The sequence below is a fragment of the Oryctolagus cuniculus genome, chromosome 6 (assembly GCF_964237555.1).
Source record: "Oryctolagus cuniculus chromosome 6, mOryCun1.1, whole genome shotgun sequence".
Lineage (NCBI taxonomy): Eukaryota > Metazoa > Chordata > Mammalia > Lagomorpha > Leporidae > Oryctolagus > Oryctolagus cuniculus.
In genome coordinates this window covers 59,554,249-59,565,668 of record NC_091437.1, presented here as the reverse complement: position 1 = coordinate 59,565,668, position 11,420 = coordinate 59,554,249, and the positions used below count along the sequence as shown (strand labels likewise).

The following is an 11,420-nucleotide window of genomic DNA, read 5'->3' as shown; positions in this document are numbered from 1 at the left end:
AATGGAGGAATTTCATCTTTGGAAAAATGCAATGGAGACTTGGCGATGGCCCTGGACCCCAGATCAGAATCCCCTGGGGGGAGACCCCATTTACTCTTCTTAATAGCTTTGTGTCTTTGTACCTCAATTTCCTCCTCTATAAAGTGGAGACATTAAGCATTTACCTCCTGGTAGGGTTGCTGTGGGGATTAAACAAGTTAACGTGAAATCTCTGCATATGGAACTCTATGTGTTACCTTTTAGTAAAAGCCACAGGACTGAGAACAGCCAAGAAAAAACAAATGGTAAAAAACAGCTATAAAAGGGGGTGAGTGAGGAAGGGCCAGCTGGAGGCCCTGCAACCGTACCTCATACCTCGTAAGCAGGCTGCAAAACCCCTGGCATGAGAGGGAAACTGACAAATTGTTGTTTCAACCATGGAAGAGGAAGAATGTGTCCCACTTGCATCATAGGACAGTGTCTGTAAAAATATTTAGTGAGGGGCTGGCGCTGTGGTGCAACAGGTAAACCTGCCGTTGGCAGTGCCAGCATCCTATATGGGCACCCGTTCAAGACTCGGCTGCTCCACTTTCAATCCAGCTTCCTGCTAATGTGCCTGGGAAAGCAGCAGAAGATGGTCCAAGTCTTTGGGCCCCTGCACCCATGTGGGAGACCCGGAAGAAGCTCCTGGCTCCAGGCTTCCGCCTGGCCCTGCCCTGGCCATTGTGGCCATTTGGAGAGTGAACCATTGGATGTAAGACCCTCTCTCTGTCTCTCTTCTCGCTCTTTCAAATAAATAAATAAATTTTTATTAAGAAAAAAAAAACTTAGCAAGCTGGAGGGAAGGTGAGTGGTGACAGCTCTCCTAGCTGTGTGGCTGGTCCTCCCTTACTATCCTCTTCCTCTGCTCTCCCCTGAAGAGTAGGTGTTCCTTGTGGCCGGCGCTGCGGTGTAGTAGGTGAACCTGCTGCCTGTAGAGCTGGCATCCCATATGGGCGCCAATCCAACTCCCAGCTGCTCTATTTCCAATCCAGCTCTCTGCTATGGCCTGGGAAAGCAGTAGAAGATGGCTCAAGTCCTTGGGCCCCTGCACCCACGTGGGAGACCCGGAAGAAGCTCCTGGCTCCTGGCTTTAGATCGGCACAGCTCCAGCTGTTGTGACCATTTAGGGAGTGAACCAGCCAGTGGAAGACCTCTCTCTCTTTTTCTCTCTTTCTCTCTCCATCTCTGTAACTCTTTCAAACAAATAAATAAATCCATATATATATATATATATATATATATATATATAAAAGTGGCTGTTTCTCAGGTCGCCAGTCTAGACTGTTGCTCTTCTCACTCTACACACACTGGTCCTGGCCCTATCACCCCCACGCGCGCACACACACACACACACACACAGCTTCCGGTATCCGGGTTGGTGCCCTGCACTCCCAGCTCCAGCCTCCAGAGCCGTATAACCAGGCCCACCAGGTGCTTCCACACCGACACCTCCGGTCCCTGCGGGGCTCCAGCTGCCCAGGACTGAAACCACCTTTGTGTCCCCAGGTTCTTTTGCCTCAGTGACAGGGTCCACCTCCCACCGAACCAGGAACTCCTCCCTGTCCCTCATACCCCACCCCATCTGCTCACTCACTGAAGGTTGGCTGTGGGAGCTGACACCCATGCCTACAAAGTAACTACTTCTCTGACTTCCTTTCTGTGGACCTAACTGTGCCGCAACTGTCTCCACAGCTCCTCTGTGCCAGCATCCTCCACTTCCTTTTGGTCTGGGCTAAAGGTCATTTCCTTCAACAACCCTTCCTCGCACCATGAGGCCAGCCACTCCGGTGCTCCCGCCTAGCAACCTGTAATTCCCCCAAGATAAAGCACCTTGCTCCTGTGGCTCCAACCACCAGGAGCGCAAGCAACACAGCTGGGAGCTTGCTAGAAACGCAGAATCATTACCCCACCCTGATTCAAGCAGCGCCTCCTGTCTCCCAGTCTCGGCGTGGGGGAATCTGCACGCAGACACGAGAAGCTCTGGGATGGCATAAAGCCTTCTCCGTCGTCACTGTCTCTCCTGCCAGATCCTGCCCTTGTTTCAGGCAGCTAACATCTGGACCAAGACGGGGAGCTGCAAGGAACCGCTGGGTGCCGAGAAGCACCTGCGGCTCAGAAACAGCGGTCACACTCAGCTGCCTCCGTCATGTTGCTCAGATACGAGCCGATTTTCACCAAGCATGCGCTCTGCTCGCCCCGCTCTGGGGTGGCAACCCACAGTCGCACCGCGCTTGGGTCCGTGTAAGGCAGCTATGGAAACCCTGGATCAATCCTGACAGCAGTTTAAACAGAGCCCCGCCTGGGTTCGCGTGGGTGGCAGTGGCGGTTTGGGCATCCTCGTTGTGGAGCTGGCCTGGGGGGTGGGGCGGAAGCGGGAGTTGGGAAGAAAGGGCTAATACAGTTCCTGGGACACAGCCTGAATTTAAGACCTGCTGCCGGCACTGCAGTGGAAGAACAGCGGGGCTTTTACTAACCCACAGGGATCCCACAAGTGAACGCCCCCGGCTTCCACTCGCCTGTGTGGGCAGAATCGCCTCTCCCTTTTCATTTCCCCCACGCCGCCATGAGCACCTCCAGAAAAGGAGGCTGTGGCTTCATAAGCCGAGGGGCCTGCGCTCTGTCGTGGGCAGCTCAGACAGCCCACCACCGTCTCCGGGCGAACGCATTGATTCAGAGTAGCTTCAGAGCATCGGTCAGTCTGAGGCTGGTCCCCAGACCTTGTCGACCTGGACTGGGGGTCGGGGGAGGGAATGTGCCGTGGACAAAAGCCGAAGGGAGTTCCAGCACTGCTGTAACAACGGTCCCCCAAAACACACCCCCTTTTTTATTTTCTGATTAGAAAACTAATATATAGGGGCCGGTGCTGTGGCACAGCGGGTTAAAGCCCTGGCCTGAAGCGCCGGCATCCCATATGGGCGCCGGTTCTAGTCCCGGCTGCTCCTCTTCCGATCCAGCTCTCTGCTGTGGCCTGGGATAGCAGTAGAAGATGGCCCAAGTCCTTGGGCCCCTGCACCCATGTGGGAGATCTGGAAGAAGCTCTTGGCTCCTGGCTTCAGATCGGCGCAGCTCCAGCCGTTGCGGCCAATTGGGGAGTGAACCATCAGATGGAAGACCTCTCTCTGCCTCTCCTCTCTCTGTGTGTAATTCTGACTTTCAAATAAAAAAAAAATAAATCTTTAAAAAAAAACTAATATATAGTCTTCGTAGAAAATATGCAAAATTATAACACACAAACAGTTTAAACATCTTGCTCTGTTTCTTAACAGGCTTTTTTCTAGGTACAGAAGTTTAAAATCCTGGCTTTTTCTCTTCCAACATAACATTCTATTACTCTTTTGTTATTTTAAAAGAAGATTTATTTATTTGAAAGGCAGAGTTACAGAAAGGCAGAGGCAGAGGCAGAGGCAGAGGCAGAGAGAGAGAGAGAGAGAGAGAGATCTTCCATCTACTGGCTAACTCCCTAAATGGCCGCAATGGTTGGAGCTGAGCAGATCCTAAGCCAGGAACCAGGTGCTTCTTCCAGGTCTCCCACGCTGGTGCAAGGGCCCAAGGAATTGGGCCATCTTCTACTGCTTTCCCGGGCCACAGCAGAGAGCTGGATTGGGAATGGAGCAGCTGGGACTCGAACCTGTGCCCATATGGGATGCCGGCGCTGCAGACAGTGGCTCTATCCTCTACACAACACCAGCTCCGAGCAGTTGTCTATAATTTATCCACTGAACTGCTGAAAGAAACCCGAAATAAAGGGGCAGGGGAAAGTAATAACTTTTGCGTAAGTCTCTATCTCCATTTTAAATACATTTGTTCTTGCAAACAGAAGAGAGCTTTTGTATAGAAGGATGGGGTGATGAAAGCATTCTGAAATGCCTAGATCTTTACTTAAAAATATAACATAAAGGAGCACTTGACTATTTACAATTCTGGAAGATGAAATCCAGGGCCAATTTTTCTACAAATCTGAGCCACAATTTAAAATAATTCCTCAGAGTCGGCACTGTGGTATTGTGGATAGAGTTGCTGCCTGCAGTGCCGGCATCCCATATGGGTGCTGGTTCCAGTCTCAGCTGTTCCACTTCAGATCCAGCTCCCTGCTATGGCCTGGGAAAGCAGTAGAAGATGGCAAAAGTCCTTGGACCCCTGCACCCGTGTGAGAGACCCAGAAGCTCCTGGCTCCTGGCTTCGGATCGGCGCAGCTCTGGCCATTGTGGCCAATTGGGGAGTGAATTAGTGGATGGAAGACCTCTCTCTCTCTCTCTCTCTCTTTCTCTTTCTCTCTCTCTCTCTCGCCGCCTCTCCTTATCTCTGTGTGTGTAACTTTCAAATAAATAAATCTTTTAAAAAATAATTCCTCAATTCTACATTTGCCTCAAGGTCTGGTGTTTGACTTTTGGTTAAGCCGCATTCCGTATCCAAAAGCCTAGGCTTGAGATCTGGGTCCACTCCCAAGTTCAGCTTCCACTAAGGCATACACTGAGAGGCAGCAGGTACTTGGGTCCCTGCCACCCACGTGAGAGACCTGCAATGAGTTCCAGGCTCTGGGTTCCAGCCTGGCCCTGCCTAGGGTATTGTGGGCATTTTGGGAGTGAACCAGTGGATGGGGGATCTCTCTCTCTCTCTCACACACACACATACATAAATAAAATCAAAATAATTACATTTGCCTCAGCGTGGCCAAATGCCTTCAAACAAATGGGTACTGCTTGTGAAGCAACATAAAAAAAAAAAAAGGATGTAAAATTCTAAGTTAGGTCAGTGACGGGGTATAGACATCAAGATGCATTTAAAGAAAACCATCACAAAATGCTAAAAAGAGGGGCTGGCATTGTGGCATAGAGAGTAAAGCTGCTGCCTACAGTGCCGGCATCCCATATGCCCACATGGGTGATGGTTCGAGTCCTGGCTGCTCCACTTCCCATCCAGTTCTCTGCTATGGCCTGGGAAAGCAGTACAAGATGGTCCAAAGGGCCCCTGCACCCGCGTGGGAGACCCAGAAGAAGCTCCTGGCTCCTGGCTTTGGATTGGCGCAGCTCTGGCCATTGTGGCCAGCTGGGGAGTGAACCAGTGGATGGAAGACCTCTCTCCCTCTGCCTCTCCTTCTCTCTCTGTGTAACTCTTTCAAATAAATAAATAAATACATATTTTTAAAAAATGCTAAAAAGAGACCACCGATTCCCAGATTCCATCTTCAAAAGCACTTCCACTCTGGTTTAAGAGCTGTAGAATCTGGCTGGCACCGCGGCTCACTAGGTTAATCCTCTGCCTGCGGCACCAGCACACCGGGTTCTAGTCCGGTTGGGGTGCTGGTTCTGTCCCAGTTGCTCCTCTTCCAGTCCAGCTCTCTGCTGTGGCCCAGGAAGGCAGTGGAGGATGGCCCAAGTGCTTGGGCCCTGCACCCGCATGGGAGACCAAGAGGAAGCACCTGGCCTCTGGCTTCGGATCGGCGCAGCGCACCAGCCGTAGCGGTCACTTGGGGGGTGAACCAACAGAAGGAAGACCTTTCTCTCTGTCTCTCTCACTGGCTAACTCTGCCTGTCCAGGAAAAAAAAAAAAGAGCTGTAGAACCTGGAAGGGCAGGAAGGGTGTGGCCCTACCACAGGCACTGTGACTTACTGCCCTGCTCAAAGCTTAGGCCTGGGTGCCTGGTGCAGGTGCCTTTAATTTTTCAGTAACCTTCCTAGTACAAGTGACTAATAAAAAAAAATCATTTGTAGCAGGGTAGGGGGTGGGAGTGAATCAGCTGGGTGTTTCTCTGCATACTATCTTATCAGAAAAATATTACCAGTGTGCCCTGGGGATTTGGTCATTTCTTTGGAAAATACCCTATAATTTACAAGCCATCATCACCACCAAGATTTCATTTTGGTAACAACTTCATGTGGTAGAAATAGTAGGTATAGTGCCCCAGCATGGTGGTGAAGTGGGTTAAGCCGCTTGCGACACCTGCATCCTATATGGGTGCTGGTTCAAATCCTGGATACTCCACTTCTAATCCAGCTCCCTGCTAATGCACCTGGGAAAGCACTGGGGATAGCCCAGTGCATGGGCCCCTGCCACCCATGTAGGAGACCTGGATGGAGTTTCAAGCTCTTGCCTCTGGTGTGCCAGCCCTGGGTGCTGTGGCCATTTGGGGAGTGAACCAAGAGATGGAAAATTTCATGGTCTCTGTCTCTCTAACTCTGCCTTTAAAATTAATAAATATTTTTTTAAAAAGAAATAAAATGACTTGTTCATTGTGACACAGCAAGTCATGGAAGAAGACTGCAGGGGCTGGCACTGTGGCATAGCAGGTAAAGCTGCTGCCTGTGGCATCAGCATCCCCTGTGGGCACCAGTTCAAGTCCTGGTCACTCCTTTTCCCGTCCAGCTCTCTGCTATGGCCTGGGAAAGCAGTAGAAGATGGCCCAAATGCTTGAGCCCCTGCACCCACTTGGGAGATCCAGAAAAAGCTCCTGGCTCCTGGCTTCAGATCTGCTCAGCTCCAGCCATTGTAGCCATTTGGGGAGTGAACCAGTGGATGGAAGACCTCTCTCTCGCTCTCTCTCTCTCTCTCTAACTCTGCCTTTCAAACACATAGAAAGAAGGTTGCAAACCTAAGACTTCTAGGTTAAGGAGTGTCCACATGCCACACTGTATCTCCTTGTAAAGGCCTTGGCGGAGAGGGACATTCTCAGTACCCTTTGAAAGGGCTGAGTGGAGCTCCTTCTAGTCTGGGTTCTGGCAGATAACAGAGCCAGGGAACTGTTCAAGGAAACAGAATTCACAAACATGTATCTCAGACACCAACTCTGGCTGTAGAAAAATGGTTCCATTTTTGGGACCAGTGTTGTAGCGCTGCAGATTAAGCCGCTGCCTGTGATGCCAGCATCCCATGAGTCCTGGTTCAAGTCCTAGCTGCCCCACTTCTGATCCAGCTCCCTGCTAATGTGCCTGAAAGGCACAGGAAGAAGGCTCAAGTACTTGGACCCCTGCTACCTACATGGGAGATCAACGTGGAGTTCCTGGCTCCTGGCTATGGCAGCCACTTGGGGAGTGAACCAGCAGATGGCTAGATCTCTCTCTGTCTCTCCCTTTCTCTCAATGAACTCTGCCTTTCAAATAAATAAGTAAATCTTTAAAAAAAAATAATTGCGGGGCTGGTGTGGTTGTGGCTTAGCAGGTGAAGTTGTCTCCTGGGATGCTAGCATCCCATATGGGCGCAAGTTTGTGCCCTGGCTGCCGCTCCATATCCAATCCAGCTCTCTGCTAATGACCTGGGAAAAGCAGCAGAAGATGGCCCAGGTATGTGGGCTTCTGCCACCTATGAGGGAGACCTGGAAGAAGCTCCTGGCTCCTGGTTCCAGATTGGCTTAGCTCCAGCTGTTGCAGCCGTCTGGGGAGTAAACCAGCTGATGGAAAACCTCTCTCTGTCTCTCCCTCTCTCTGTGTAGCTCTGCCTTTCAAATAAATAAATAAATCTTTTAAAAAAAAGTTTACATTAAAATATTTTTTTCCATTATTAAGGGTGAGGTGAGAACATATGGCTGGGTTCTCACACGAACGGCACTTAATCTCAAGAATTTCATAAACGAGGGAACTGGGACACAGGTGCAAAGTGATTTTTCCGGGCAAAGGGAACTCAGGAAGCTTCCCCAGATGGAATCTGAGCTGATCTCACATTTCAGCCGCAGGGAAACGGGTGGCGAGGTGGTGCTGCAGCCGGTGCCTGGCCTCCAGGAGCTGCTGCCGCCTTTGCAGGAGGTCTCTGATCTCCAGTTTGGCTGGAAAATGACCTCCTTTCCTCCTGCTTTATGCTGAAGCCACCGGGGCCTCAGGGAGCCACAGCAGGGTCTGGAGAGAAGGCCATTAAGCTCAGGACGGAGCCACTGCCTGGCCGGGGCCTTCGCTTTCCTAGAAGGCTGACTGAGCACAACGTTCTGGGGATGATCCAAAGCTGGCTGGCACCGCCTCAGGGCCTCATGCCCCGTCTTCTGTGTTTCCTAGGAGTTAAGTGCAGTTGGCACACTCAGGTTCCATACTCCCATCTACGGCGATGCAGCGCCACCATGGCAAGGAAGCTGGAGAGCAAACCAGTAAGCACTGAGGCCCAGTTTGCTTCCTAAGGTCTCATTTAAGTCACTTAGAGCAGTCGAGAAAAATATAAACAGATCATTGCTGAGTGAAAGATGGAGGCACAATCCAGGGACTTGCAGCAGCCAGGGTCATGAGCCAGCAGTGCCTTCAACTGCGCCAATAAATAGGAAATGTGCCGAACTGCGGTCATGGGGAAGAAAGAGCCCTCCCTCCCCCAACACACGCTGCCCCTCGGCTCCTGCTGCAAGGCTGCCTCAGCTCAGGTCTGCTTGCTGAGTCCAGGTGGGCTCCCGGCCAGCAAATGCTGGGTGCTGACCTCAGCACAGGCAAGAGCCACACCCTATGGAGGGAGGTGCCACTACCCTGAGGTCCCCACAAAGCACAGTCTGCTGTTGGGGGCGGAGGTTGGGAAGGATTCCGGCTGACCCTACTGACAACGGGTTGCAAGAGCCTGGCTTGGAGAACCAAGGAACACAGCTGCATCAGAGTTACACTTCTACCATACACATATGGTCGGGTTATGTCCCACGGTCACCACCTCCATTGGGCTCTCTCTCCTTGCAAACGGCAAGGAATGGTCATGGAAGCTGTTGCAGAGGGAGCCAGCTTGGTTGTCTACAATGGCAGAATTCTTCCCTCCCACCAGAGTTCCAGAGCTGGCTCCAGGCCGTGCCATGTCTGAGAGGCAGGGCGGCCCGTGGAGAGTGCTCCACAGTGGAAATCAGAAAGGTGGGTCCAGCTCTCTGTCCACCTCTGCCGAGCGGCATGAAAGGAAGCAGTCGATTCTGCTGGGCTGTTCCCTCCATCTGGGCTGATTCCTTATCTGTAAAATGACAGTTAGTCTGTACTACCATGGCCCCCTCGACTTCCCATCTTCCAGTGTTTTTTAGACTCCATGAAATTAGCTTCAGGGGCCCTACTGCTGGAAACGTAAACTACAGAGCTGCCGAACTCTCAGAACAACTTCAGGTTCAAAATGAAAGAATGAAAAGAAAGAAAAGAAACTCTCTTTGGGTGAACCAGTGGATGGAAGGCCTTTCTCTCTCTGCCTCTGCCTCTCCATAACTCTGCCTTTCAAATAGTAAATAAATAAATCTTTTTAAAAAAATAAAACTTTCTTTGGTAGCAGAATAGCAAAGTAATGAGTTCAGACACTTTGGGAGGAATAGAAGAGTACACACTGCAAAACAGGAAATCCATTCTTGGCTGGCTGCCAACATGCCCGAGCTGCTCAAAAGTCAGGCCCTGCTCAATTTTGGGTTTCTTAAAACTAACAAAGCCTAATTATTTAGACTCATTAGACTCAAAATCACTGTCCCCCACCCCCGAGTTTTCTTGAACGCTAAGATCTCTAGTTCTGCCTCTGAGGCCGCGATGGCTCCACCCTGGGCACGAGGCTGGAAGCCCCCTGGAACCTGCTCACCACCATCAGCACTGTTAAGGATGACAAGTCACATGAGGCCTCGTTTTGAGCTCTGTCTATACTGACCTCTCCTCCCAACAGCATATCACCCTCAAACTTGCCAGGAACCCAATTTAAAGTCTGACTCCTCCAGAGCCTTGGCTACAAGGGCACTGAGATGGTTGCTGAATGGTGAGGAAAAGTCCTCACCAGCCTCCTCAGACATCTCCAAACTACACGGCAGGGTTTCTATAATCCCACCTAGGTTCAGACTGCAAACTCAATTTTTAAAAAGGCATTCAATAGGGAGAGCAAAGCTTACAAAAATGAGCTTTAGAAACAGCAAACTCGGATTTCCATAGAAAGCAGAAAAATAATTTATTCCAAAAAGATGGCAGAAACCAATTCAGCCTGAAAACACAGTGTGGTGTCAAAACGCTGGGGCGGTCTTCCCTCGGAGCTCGCTCTGCTCCTGTCGGCCCCACTTGAGTCTGTTTGTCTTGCAGTAGCGTCAAGCACTTGGCGGGTTCCAGGCGGCGAGCTGGCAGGCCCAGCCTCAAACCCGCGGATTCCAAGGCGAGAGTAACAGATTTCTCAGGAGAACAGCAGCTCCCATCTCAGAGGAGGAGGGGAGCCTCTTGTGGAGGTGGCACGGTCTAGGCTGAGCAGGCACATAATTCATCAAAGTGTGAAAGCAGGTGGAGGACAAAACGCTGTCAGAGAAGAAGACACTCGGAGGTGATATGGATGTTAAGGCGGCTGACGCCCAGGACAGGCGAGTAAGGCGGCGGTCTGGGTCCAGAGGTGATTCTGCATCTACAGCAAGTTCTCTGTGTGACCTGCAAAAACCAAAGCAGTCTGGTAACTGGGCCGCACGCCTGTGCGTGGGGTGGGGTGGGATGGGGTGGGGTGGGGGACGCAGAGTAACATCCAGAATGTCAGTTACAGCAATCCTTTACCAGAGGTAGGTGCTCATCGAACACCGGATGGGAAAGCGGGCTCAATCAGTAGGCAAGTCCGGGTGGCCCCCGCGGGGCTGTGGCAGGAGGCTCACTTACAAGGACTTGACTGAACTGAGACCCAGTGGAAAGCAGGAAAGATGGCGCTAAGACTCATGGTACTGGAGTAATTTTCCCTTCCCCCTTGCACAGCACGGGAGAGGGCTGGCTCCTGAAGAGCGGGCTTCCTGTCTGTCCTCAGGCTGCCCTCCAGTTAGCCCCGTGTTCTTGCTACCACGAAGTGCGGGTGACAAGTGACAATTTCCGGTTTAAAGCTGCAGCACCCCCCTTGCAAAGGTAGCAAACATTTAAAACAGTATCTTCACACATTAAGCTGCTAACAGGACCACATAACCTCCTTTATATAAAATTTATGGTATAATATCCACCTAAATAAAGCCATACATGCCATATGCTACTTTTGAAATTAGAAACCGAATTGTGAGGAAATAAAAGTTAAAGATTTTCTTTCATAGGCAATTTCCACACAAGACTTCAGTTGGCTGATAAGAAATCAAGCCGAGGGACAGGTGTTTGGCTCAGCAGTTAAGATACTGCTTAGGGGGTTAAGCCGCTGCCTGCCATGCCAACATCCCATAAGCGTGCAGGTTCAAGTCCTGGCTGCTCCACTTCTGATCCAGCTCCCTGCTGATGGCCTGGGAAAGCAGCAGAGGATGGCCCAAGTGCTTAGGCCCATGCACCCACGTGGGAGACACTTGCATCAGATATCAGAGCTCCTCTTCTGATCCAGCTTTCCCTAGTGGGCATTCTGGGCAGAAGCAGGGATGGCTCAAGTACTTGGCGCTGCCACCAAGTGGGAGACCTGAACTGAGTTCCTGAATCCTGGCTTCAGCCTGGCCCAGCCCTGGCTATTGCACATTTGGGGGAGTAAACCAGTGGATGGAAGATCTCCAAAAACAATAAATTAGT

General features: G+C 51.0%; 1 protein-coding gene across 1 annotated transcript in view; it reads right to left on the bottom strand.

Moving 5' to 3' along the window:
• Nucleotides 1-9,845: 9,845 nt before the first annotated feature.
• Nucleotides 9,846-11,420, bottom strand: part of ATP6V0E1 (ATPase H+ transporting V0 subunit e1) — a 39,656-nt gene continuing 38,081 nt past the window's right edge. Inside the window, exon 4 of the mRNA XM_002710381.5 lies at nucleotides 9,846-10,331. The gene's annotated coding sequence lies outside the window, so the exon portion shown is untranslated. The remainder of the gene's footprint in view (nucleotides 10,332-11,420) is intronic.